Raw genomic sequence first — 12,601 nt, forward strand, 5'->3', positions numbered from 1 at the left:
CAATATTCTTACAATTAAATATATTTTCTTTTATACTGAGTTCAGTCGAAACTATTCTGCATTATTTATATGTAAAATTTTCAACACTTTTAATATAAATACAAATATGTTATTTGTTAAAAATTGAACATGTAAGTTCACTAAAAATGACAATTTAATGCCAATATCTATTTATAATTAGCAGTCAAAATATCAGGCATTTTTCTGAAATTATTTCTCAAAAATATTAATTTACACATACATGAAGCTTTCCAGGATATTCTATATGTCTTTCTTCAAGGTCTTATCTAATTCAATTAGAAGATTCAACTCCTGGATGTAGTTGAGCTTTTGAAATCCAGGACTGAAAATGAGATACATTCTCCTTAAAGGATGAGAATTTATTAGACATTCTGAAATGATTTGATTTATTTTTGTCTTTAATTAATTATTAACCTTGTATCCCAATCAATATTTTATTGGAAAATTGAAACTCAATGCATATGCCTTAAGGTAGATCACCTACTAGACAGTAAAAATATGTATTTAACTCTATAATGAAACTGACATGATTAAAAGGGTCAATAAAAGATTCCTCTCATATTAAAATGAGAAAGTTAGAGCTTCAGTGTTTATTTTGGGCTTAGAATCCTAAGCATTTTGTCTGGAATCCAGCTGCTAGGGAGTAATCTGTTCTGTCTCTAGAGCCAAGTGATCCTATGCTGTAGCTGGTTTTCAAGTAAGCATTTTCTAGTGCTCTTTTAAACCAACTTACACATTACCTCATCACACACACACACACACACACACACACACACACACACACACACACACACACACCTTTCCTCAGCTCTCTTAATTTAATTTCATTCCAAGTTCTTGATTCACATTGGCAAATATGAAAAGGAGAAATCAGGAAAGAATTGTCCAGAGGCATTATGGAACCTATTACTACAGCACTATTATTCTGTGACTGGCATAGGCAAAATTGTAAATAGGTCATCCCATGGCCAAAATCCAGGATAGCTGAACAATTATCTGGGTATAAACAAACAAACAGTTTCTCATAACTCTATTACTGATATACTGAAAACAATTATTCTTATTACTGAAAAGGGTACATATGACTTTTTCCTTAGGTTTTTTTTTTTCTTTTGTCTTTTTTTTTTTTTTTTTTGATCATGGAGCTTGAACTCTGGGCCTGAGCGCTGTCCCTGTGCTCTTCATCTCAAGGCTACCACCCTACACTTGGAGACACAGCCCCACTTTCCATTTTCTAGTGATTAATTGGAGATAAGAGTCTCAGGGGCATTAGTGCTCTGTCTGCCTTTGAACTGCAATTCTTAGATATCAGCTTCCTGAGTAGCCAGGGTTACAAGCATGAGCCACCATGCCCGGCTAAGTGTTTCTTGTTTTTAAATTTCTCTCTACAGTATATATTTTCCCCATGTCCATTTCCCTTTAGATTTCAAGCCTTTCATTCACATTTAATTTCCTGTAGTTAATTCCCTCATCTTTCTACAATTAATTTATAAAATAAAATGCCATTCAGTGTTCTCTGAATTTGTACTGTTTCCCTACATTCTTTTTTGTTGCATGAAGCCTTCCTCAAATACTGAACAAATAAGTGATGCACTTGTTTTATGATTCATCAGGAATAAATGCTAAGATCTGTTATTTTAATTATTATGATGTTCTTGGATACAGTGAAAGACACTTTGTTCTTTATATATGCATCATTGGAAAACCCAAGAGTTGTTTTGGGCACTCTACTGTTACGTATGTGAAAACAATTTATTTCATTCTCTGCTATGTAAAGTGAATGTAGACTGAATTTTAAGCATACAGAATTAATTAGGAAGACAGATTATATAATATATAATCATATATCATTATATTATATAAGATATTATATTTTATAACATTTTATTTATTTATTTTTTGCCAGTCCTGGGCCTTGAACTCAGGGACTGAGTACTGTCCTTGGGCTTTTTCTTCAAGGCTAGCATTCTATCACTTGAGCCACAGCACGACTTCCAGCTTTTTTCTATGTATGTGGTACTCAGGTCTTTGCATATGCAAGGCAAGCACTCTACAACTAAGCTAAACTCCCAGCTCATATAGATTTATTTTTAAATAGATTAAATTATTTACCATTGTATGTAATAATTCAAATTCATTCAAATTTTAAAACTTAATAAACTATGATTTTAATATTGTGTTAAGGATTTAGCTAATGTGGTAGATTATTTAAAAAGATACATGAAACGTTTGCCAACCCTAAATATTTCTAGGAAAGTATGTTTATGCTCTATGTTTGACATATTGACTGAATAATACTCCATTTTATGGAGAAAAACTTGAGGAGTTATTTTTGCCAAATTAGCTTTATCACTCAATTAATTACAGCATACTTTTGAAAGGTGTTTATGAGAACAGAACACTAAATCATATTCTAAAATTTTAATTTGATACCTGTGATATTATAAGCATTGTTTAACTAATCATAATATTTTGAAAGTAAGGAAATGAAAGATATATTCATATTTAATCTTCAAACTTTTTTCCATCTTTTACTTTTTTCTTTAGATAATTGTGTAATTGTTTGTAGTTGGTAGAGAGTTACTTTTTATTGCAGACAATTGTTTTTAGTCCTGATAAAATGTCAATCTTTCTCTCTACCTAAAAGTTAGATGTCTTTTGACATTGGGTGTTGTCATTGATTAAATTGTCATTGTCTACTTAAAACCTAATGCTGCTTTTGGTCATTCTTTTTCTTCTTCATAAAGTGACCTTTGTGAATAATTACATGCCCCAAATATGTCAAAATGAAGAGAAACAGCATTCTAACTATGGACATTTTATAAATGATTTGTCTCTGAAGTCTTCAACAGCTTTACAAAAATATGTCAAAATGAGTCAACTTCTTAATAGTCTTACAGTGTGGAATAAATTCACTTTTTACCTATAGAATTTACTAGCATTCTTAACTTTTCTGCAATTTGATTTTATTACAAATACTATATTACAGGTCGAAGCAAAGTGCAGTAAAATTGAAATTTTATACATTTATAAAATGAAACTCTTAAATGTATTAGTTTTATGTGTTTTAACTCAGCAATTTTTTTTATTTCAATGATGTCAGTAGTTTATTGATACTATCACCAAGTTGTTTTAAAATCTTCTCTGACTTCTGACTTACCTTAGTACCATGCTTTATACTATATGTTAGGATCACTGTAAGTGTAGTGCATATCAGCCTTTTTCATCTTTTATTGTATTTTATTGTTGGGGTGATATATAGAACACTTACAGTTACGTTAATCAAAATGGGTACATTACTTCTTTTTTTTTTTTGCCAGTCCTGGGCTTCAGCTCAATGCCTGAGCACTGTCCTTGGACTTTCTCAAGGCAAGAGCTCTACCACTTGAGCCTCAGCACCACTTCCAGCTTTTTTGTATGTATGTGGTACCAAGGAATCGAACCCGGGTCTTTGCGCATGCTAGGCAAGCACTTTAACCACTAGGCCAAACTCCCGGCCCGGTACATTACTTCTTGAACAGAGATACCCATTCCCATATTTTTCTTCAACTTCTCCTCCCCTCATAGCCTCCCAACCATGTTCTTTTTCATCTTCCCTTCCCTGTTTCAAGTAAACAAATTAACATATTTATAATATACATGGTGCCAAAGACAGATATAGTAACTATATGAGATAAGGCATAAGGGGAAAAAAGAAAGAAAAGAAATAACCTCACACAGTATGTTAAGAACAACAAGCACAAAGATAAATCTCCTGTTTCCATATTCTGGAGTTCATTTTGCTAGCATCACCCTATATGGCCATATGTACATATATTTGATCTTGTGATCCTCTGCTGGGAGAATCCTAGCTCTATACTATTTATTAAAAGGGAGGGAAACCTTGGATTCTATGTTTCTTTGGATGTGGCTTATTTCATTTAATATGATTTTTTCCAAATCTTCTCAATTTCTTACAAGTGGGGAAATATCATTCTTTCTGATATCAACATAGATTTTACTTATGTATATATACCACATCTTCTTGAGCCATTTATCTACTGAGGGACATAGTTCCATATCTTAGCTATGGTTAATAATGCTGCAGTGAACATGAGTGGGTCCTTGTTTCTGTATATTTGGGTAAATGCCCGGGAGTGCCGTTGCTCAGTCATAGGGGAGATTTATGTTTAATCTTTTGAAAAACATCCATAGTGCTTTCCAGTGTGGTTGAACAAAATTACACACTTGCCTATTGTAGTAACAATTCCTTTTGGCCACATCCCTGCCAGCATCTGTTATTAGATTTCTAGATGATGGCCATTCAAACTGAAGTGAGTTGGAATCTCCAAGTTGTTTTGCTTTACATTGCTTTTATGGCTAGAGATGTCAAGTATTTTTTTCATGTGTCTATAGACCTTTCCTATTTAGTCTCCCAAGAAGTCTTTCTTTAAGTCTTTAGCACACCATTTAATGGGATGACTATTTCATTGAGGATTTGTTTTTGAGAGAGTCAGTTTTTTGAGCTGCAGGTATATTTTAGACATGTGTTCCTTGTCTGTTATATGAGTACTGAAGATCTTCTCCCACTCTATGGGCTTTCTTAATAACTTGCCTACTATGTCCTTTTCCATATAGAAGATCTGCAGGTTAATGTAATCCCATTTATCCAAACTTTCTTTAATTTGCTGTGTATCTGGGCTTTTATTAAGACAGTTTTGACTTAGGTCAAGGAGCCTTAGTATATCACCTAATGTCCAAGAATTATGACTGATCTCTTCAGGAGCTCCAACGTAAAATTAGGAAGCCTAATTTAAGGCTAATCAGTATTAAAGAATGCCTGGTAAAGGAGTTTAATGGAATTAGAAATATATTTAAGGAAATCTCAGAGAATGTCCCAAATATCCAGAAGGACAGGTCTAGATACAAGAAGTATTTAGAACCCCAAACAGACCAGAATCCCATAGTCACATTATAATCCATACAGTATCTATAGAGACCAAGGAAGGATCCTTAAAGTGGCCAGGGAGAAGAGAATAATCACCTACAAAAGAAAACTAATCACAGTAACCACAGATTTCTCAGCAGAGACAACGCAAGCAAGAAGAGCTTGGAATGATATATTCCATGCCCTAAAGACAAATAACTACCAACAAAGAGTACTGTACCTAGTTAAGCTCTTATTAATAGCTGAGGGAAAAAAATAAAAACCTTCCACAGCAAGGAAAAATGTAAACAGCATTTATCATCCAAACCAGCATTATAGAAAATTTTCAAAGATGTTCCTGACATTGAAAATTAACAGAAACATGACATTGATAGAGAAATGACACTTAAACAGAATACCAGGTAACAACAGCAACAATTCACAAGACAAAGTTCCTAATGAAATAGACAAAACAGCAGGAATTAACAGTTTTCAATCATAGTTCTCAACATCAGTGGACTTAACTTTCCAATTAAATGACATAGACGTACTAGTTGGATCAAAAAGCAAGATTCATCTTTCTTCTGTCTTTGAAACACATTTTGACTCCAAAGTAAACATATTCTGAAATTGAGAGGCCAGAATAAAACTCTATCAGGCAAATATTGCCCATAAATAGGCTGGAGTTTTCATTCTCATATCAGATAAAATAGACTTCAAACCAAAATTACTGAGAAGAGACAAAAAAAGGTTATTACATACTAATAAAGGGATCACTTCATCAGAAGGATATAACCATTCTAAATATCGACACACAAAATGCCAGAGCACCCAGATGAATCAAACAAATTTTACTTACACTAAAAACACACATAGATCCAAACATGGTGATTGTTTCTGACTTTAACACACGACCTCTAGATAGCTCAATATGGCAAAAATTCAACAGAGAAACCTCAGAACTGAACAATTGCCTAGACCAAATAGATTTAATAGATGTTTGCAGATTACTCCACTAAGCAACACCAGAATATACATTCTTTTCAGCAGCACATCGAACATTTTCTAACTAGATCACCCTTTTTCTTGAAAACATACATGTAGGCTAGGTGCCAGCGGCTCATGCCTATAATACTAGCTACTCAAGAAGCTGAGATATGAGGATTGTGGTTTAAAGCCACCCTGAGCATGAAAATCCATGAGACTCTTATGCTTAATTAACCACCAGAAAATTGGAAGTTGCTCTGTGGCTCAAGTGATAAGAGTACTAGCTTTGATGTGAAGAGCTCAGGGACACCACCCAGACTCAGAGTTCAAATCCCATGATTAAAACACACACACACACACACACACACACACACAACAAAACAAAACATGTAGAATACATGTAGACATAGAAACCAATGGTAAAATTTGTCCTTCGTTACTTAATAAATCTTTGTTCTTGATGAGCTGTACTGAAAACTTAAAAAATCAGAATCAAGCAATAATATTTGAGACACAATTAAGAGTGAGTATGAAATCTAAAAGAAAAGGTAATCTCATATAGTTACAGTATCCAACTTTGTTACCTGGCATATTGTATATACAATTATTTGTTTATTTGCAATAGTAAAGGTAATGGGGGAAAACAAGATGACTGAGAGGGGGGAGGGGGAGGGAAATGGGAACAAAAACATCAGAAGGGATATCAATGTGTGAGAAGTAATGCACCTATATCTGGTGAATATAACTGTAACCCCTCTATACAACACAATAAAAAGTTAAACAATAAGCTGTATGTTAATGAAATGACAAAAGGAAATATTTTTACATAGTGGAAATGTAAGCTAGTGCAATCAATAGTAAAATCTGTATAAAGATTTCTTAGAAATTAAAAATAGACACTATATTCAAAAAAAGGTCAGAAAGAGGTAGGGAGAAATCAAAAGAAGAGAGATAGACAAATGAAGAGGAAAAGGGAGGGAATGCTCAAAAATGAGCTGTACTTCCTGCAAAAGAAAAGCAGCAGAAGGGGTGGACTGAGAGAAATTTTTGATTATATTGAAAGTAATGACATTGATCAAGATGCCTTGTGCCCATAAACTGATTTTTTAATGGCAACTCCTTTGTATAATCTATTTGAATATCTCAGTATTTAAAATTTTTAAAAAATAAAATGCATTGCAATTTGGATTTAAAAGAAAATTAATTACAAATATGGAGTTTATCTCTTAAGTTTGTACCACATTCATAAATGAAAAAAAAAAATTTAGAAGTTGGGATCTTGACAGTGAGTGAAACAGGAATAAGTTAAATATACAGGGATAATTAGAAGAATCAGTGAAAAAAAAGTAGGAGAGGAATGAAAGGAGTGAATATAATAGTAATTTATTATATATTCATATATGCATAGGTATAGGCATTTGCATAGATATGCATATATACAGGAAGATGCATATGCATACATGTGTATATATACATATATATGTATAATAACTTAATGAAACTCATGAACTGTTTAAAATAATGAGGTGATATGGTAGACTCAGAGAAAGTAATAAAAATGGGGTAAATTTCACCTAATCTGTGCATGAGTCCATACAAAATATCTGCATGTGGAGCTAAATTAGGATAATAAAAATTTAAGAAAAATAAGTTAAAAACAACACTCAAATATTCAAAGGTTTTGTTTTATGGGCTCTGAGATAAGTGTATGTTTGTGTGTGTGTGAGAAGTATGTCTATTCTATAATGTCTATTATTGTAAACCTCTTCAGATTTTTGTGTGGGAGTCAAAGTGACTGAAAAATGCCTTTCAGAAATAGAATCTGACAATGGTGTATAGTGGAAAGATCTAGATTCAGAGAGCTTGATAGAAAATATTTATAGTTATTTAAGAGTTGAGTTAAGGCATTAGTGTGAGGGCCATGGGAAAAGAGGTAGAAAGGACAAATCTGAGAAAGATTGTAAGGGAAATGCTCAGAGCAAACACAGCAAAAGAAAGACAAACTAAAGGATATTGATTTAAAGATGACTCCAGGATTTTTCAGCCTTGAACATATCAATAAAAGAAACAGAAAATCTGTAAGGGAAAGAAATTTAAGGAGGCTGGTATTTTGTTTTGGTCTTGGAAGACTGAGATAAAAGTCTACTATCTGGATGAGGCTTCACTTGAGGGTGTTAGAATTATGCTCATGAAAGTAAGCTTTTAAAATTGAATACAAGGTTTCCTACATAAATGTATTTATTGAAGCTGTAAACAAGGGTACATTCACTGAGGTTAGCAATGTGGAAAGATAAGAATGACAGATATAAGACTAAGAGATAACTGGCAATCAATAAATGTATCCAGTTCAAGTGAATCCAAGTTGTAGAAGGAAACTTAAAAATAAATTGATACCTTGACAGATGCTAAGAACAATGGCACCTCTTCCCACAGTTACTATAAAATCTGAAAACATTTAAAATACTGAGACACGTACAGAAAGCTTTTCTGAAAGTTGGTCAGAACACATGAAATAGTTATTAAAATGGTCCCTAAGTATGTATATAATAAAGTAATTATAACAATTACATGTACATGCTTTATTCATACACAAATGTATAGTACAACTGCATATTTTTGTATTATATATTAACTATATGTGTGTATATAAATATATCTATGGAAAATCAGATTCTAATTATGGCATGAGGATGCAGAAAACAAATATCCCATAATTTTAACATATGTTTCTCTTCTTTCACCAGAGTACATAACGTATGTATTAGCACTGTGTTTCATAGAATTAAGAAATCAAATATTCTGGTCAAATCAAAGGTGAACTAAAAGATTAAGGAGACTTCTTACACTTTGGCATGAGCTAAACAACATGGAAAGCAGTAACAGGATTTTTTGAGGCCTGACATAATGAAGGAATCAATATTAATATTAAAAATTATACTAATAAAACTAATTGATATAGGTAGGCTGTAAGTTTTCAGGCAAACAATTTTGGCTGTCTAGCTGTAATATTTCCAAAAAATAGGAGGACAATGGGATACACTGGATATTTAAACTACAAAGAGGATATAATTATTGAAAATGAGCATCTTGGTTGCAACTAGAGAAGCAGCCAGTCAATCAGAGGAAGGTGTTAGGAAGCTCCACTAATATGGAATCAATAGGCTATATAATTTAAGGCAAAATAGACAATGAGAATTATTGAAGTTAAAATCCAGAAACACAAACATTAAGTGTGTGAAGAGCATGAATTATTAATGTAACATACACGAATGAAATATTCAAATATACCTTCACATAAAAGTATCTTCTGACATCTCTACATACACACAGAGAAACATGCAATTTAGAGTCTGATAATACCAGCCTTGACCTCTTTTTGTCTTACCTAATCATTTCCCTTTCCATTCATAGCTTTGTAATACTCGTTGCTGTAAGTATGATCTAGTTAACCCAAACACGTAGGGCATATTTTTACTTCTCTATAGGATATCAATAAAATAGGAAATTTAATAAGGAATTAATTTTCTGAAAAGAGGACAATTAGACACAAGTTTTTTCTTATGAGACATAGAAGATACAGAGGAAACAAAAACTACTATTTTTTGATATTTTTATTGTAATTAATAAAAGGGTTACATGATATTTGCCAGACAGAAGGTGCATTAATTCACATACATTGATACCCTTTCACATGTCTTGGTCCCCATTACCTTCCCCCCACCCCCCATCTTGTTTTCCCCCCTTCCCTATCCAATTTCAAATAACCAAATACAAATATATCCCAATAACTACTATTGAAAATAACCATTTATGGAGCAGAGCCCCACACAGACTGGTCCAGGTCGCCTCGTGTCTGCTGCAGCAGAAGCACAGGAAGCCGCGGTCGCCCTAGGATTTATTTTCCTCGCTCTCATTCCAGCACAGCCATGAAGGACTGTAACAATGAGTGTTCCAAGAGTGGAGGAGATTTCAAGGAGGCTGTGGAGACTTTTAAGGCTAAAGGTCTCGTCATCACCCCAGCCACGAGTTTCAAGGACAAGCCAGACCCTGAGTGCCTGGTGTTCCGTACTGAGTTTACAGACCACATGCTGGTGGTGGAGTGGTGAGCAGAGTTGGGCTGGGGTGTCCCTTGTATCAAGCCTTTGCAAAGCCTCTCCATGCATTCAGCCTCCTCTGCCCTGTACTACGCCCTTCAATTAATTGAAGATTTGAAAGTGTTTCCGGGAGTTGATAATAAGATTCGACATTTTCGGCCACATTTGAACGTGTATAGAAGGTTCCGATCTGCTGTGAGGTCAACTTTGCCGGTGTTTTACCCACAGGAATTACTGGAGTGCATTCTACAGCTGGTCAAGTTAGATCAAGAATGGGTACGGTATTCTACCTCGGCCAGTCTCTATATCCGTCCCACCTTGATTGGAACTGAGTTTTCACTTGCAGTGTACAAACCCTTGTCATCCTGAGCCCTGTGTGGCCTTATTTTTCCAGTGGAACCTTTAACCCCGTGTCTCTGTGGGCTAATCCCAAATATGTCCGAGCGTGGGAAGGAGGAACAGGAGACCACAAAATTGGAGGGATTTATGGCTCCTTGCTTTTGGGCTCAGTGTGAAGCTACAGAGCACGAGTGCCAGCAAGTGCTCTGGCTGTATGGAAAGGATCACCAGATAAGTGAAGTTGGGACAATGAATCTTTTCCTCTACTGGATCAATAAAAATGGAGAGGAAGAACTGTCATCTCCACCCCTGGATGGAGTGACCCAGGAATAGGGTGAATTCAAGGTGTCGGAGAGGTATCTGACTATGGGTGAGTTGACAAGCGCCTTGCAAGAGAAGAGAGTGAAGATGTTTGGCTCTGGAACAGCGTGCATTGTGTGTCCAGTTTCTAACATCGTGTACAAGGACCATAAATTACACATTCCAACCATGGAGAATGGTCCCAAACTTACAAGCCGCATCTTCACCAAATCGCACGATATCCAGTATGGACAAGAATCAAGCGATTGGACAGTTGACTTGCCCTGAAGGACTAATTCTATCAAGCTTGGCCACACTTTACTTTTTTGTGTGTTTTCTTGTTACAATTGCAATAGATGTACCACCTCTTAGCAGTTATTGTGATCACTTTCCTTGTGTCACAAGACAATGCATTGAGATTGGTGAATCCTGTCTGGACACTTGGTGTCATGGTTCTTTTTATCGTTTTTTCCATATGAACCAGATGACATAGATGGTTCCAGAATAATATGATCACCTCCAGTTCACTCAGACTTGAAATGATTTCTTCCTTATTTTCTCCACCACTTGAGGTGGTTTTGTGTACATCTGAAAGGAGAGTTATAGTCCATTTAGCCTCGTGATTATTTTTACAAATCGTGACTTTCAAAAGGTATAATTTCTTCCTGTTAAGTGATTTCAGTCTATTAAATCTAATTGCCTATAGACACATGAAGAAATGCTCGACATCTCTGGCCATAAAAGAAATGCAAATCAAAACAACTCTAAGTTATATTTTTTTAAATATTGCTGATTCACAAATGTAAGTTCAAAGCATGATAACTCAGTATAAGCCACTTTAATTTACCATTCTGGTTATATTATCCGGATTTCCTTCCTTTATTTCCAGGATATACATATATATGCACACATATATATGTATCTACAAATATATGTCTTAAATATAAACATATATTCACATATATGTGTACAGAAAAAAATATATATATAATTTGCTTTAGTTCTCAGTATCAAAGAAGAAAATTCCTTTCTGATAATAGGGTTGATCTTCATAAAAATTACAAACTGTGAAAGATTTCTTAAGGTTTTTAAAGGTTCTTGCCAGAAACTGGTCACTTTGATTAAATGAGAAAAGGCAGCCAAGTAGTAAAATTATCCTCTGTTATCAGAGAATGCTAGCAAAAGGTCACTCTGTCTAATTCAACTGTGATCTATATAATCTAATTATGCTCATTTCTAAAGTAAATGTGTTATTTGCACTGCATTGGTATGCAGATTACAAAGCGTTATTATAGGATTATAAATGGAAGGCTGTTTTGCACTTGGTATGAAAAAGACCTGTAAATACTATTTAGCTTCACTTTTATGCTGCTAGGATTTAGTACACACTAAAAAGCTTAGGCAGTATAATATTGGAGTTGGAGATAGAGAAGTCAGCTAACTGAGCACAGATGCTAAATAAAGCTGGGTAAATGCAGTTTTAGGCTCATCTCTACATTTATCATGTTTTCCTTCATCCATCAGAAATATGAAGTCTATAAATTTTCTGTTCTAGCTGCCAGGAAATTAAAAGCAACTTTTTTCTTAGCCATTACACTAGTGTTGATGGGTATTTTGTGTGATGAAAATTTTCTTTAAGATTTAGTGTTTATAGTTTCCTACTGTATTTATTTAGAAGTTGAGAGTCAAGTGCTTTTTCTTATGTTCTGTAAGGAATTGTGTATAGCACAGTTTGGGAGTTTTTAGCAGGTTTAATAATATTTGTCTCTGCATTTAGTACTATTGTGGTTTAGCAGTGCATTAATAATGATACTTTAAACCGGTTTTCAAGTAATTCATTACTTCCTTTCTCATGTATTAAATTTAATATAGCTTGCAGGTTCTAATTCATCCTCATGCATACTAATAATTTGTGCACTACAAATAAATTCTGCATTAGTTTTAAAGTAATTTC

At 34.1% G+C, this 12,601-nt stretch overlaps 1 pseudogene; it reads left to right on the forward strand.

Moving 5' to 3' along the window:
* The first annotated feature begins 9,840 nt into the window (after positions 1 to 9,840).
* On the forward strand, positions 9,841 to 10,935 carry LOC150056864 (branched-chain-amino-acid aminotransferase, cytosolic pseudogene; annotated as a pseudogene).
* Positions 10,936 to 12,601: the final 1,666 nt, after the last annotated feature.

This window comes from Megascapheus bottae, chromosome 11 (genome assembly GCF_031878675.1).
Source record: "Megascapheus bottae isolate mThoBot1 chromosome 11, mThoBot2.hap1, whole genome shotgun sequence".
NCBI classification, from domain to species: domain Eukaryota; kingdom Metazoa; phylum Chordata; class Mammalia; order Rodentia; family Geomyidae; genus Megascapheus; species Megascapheus bottae.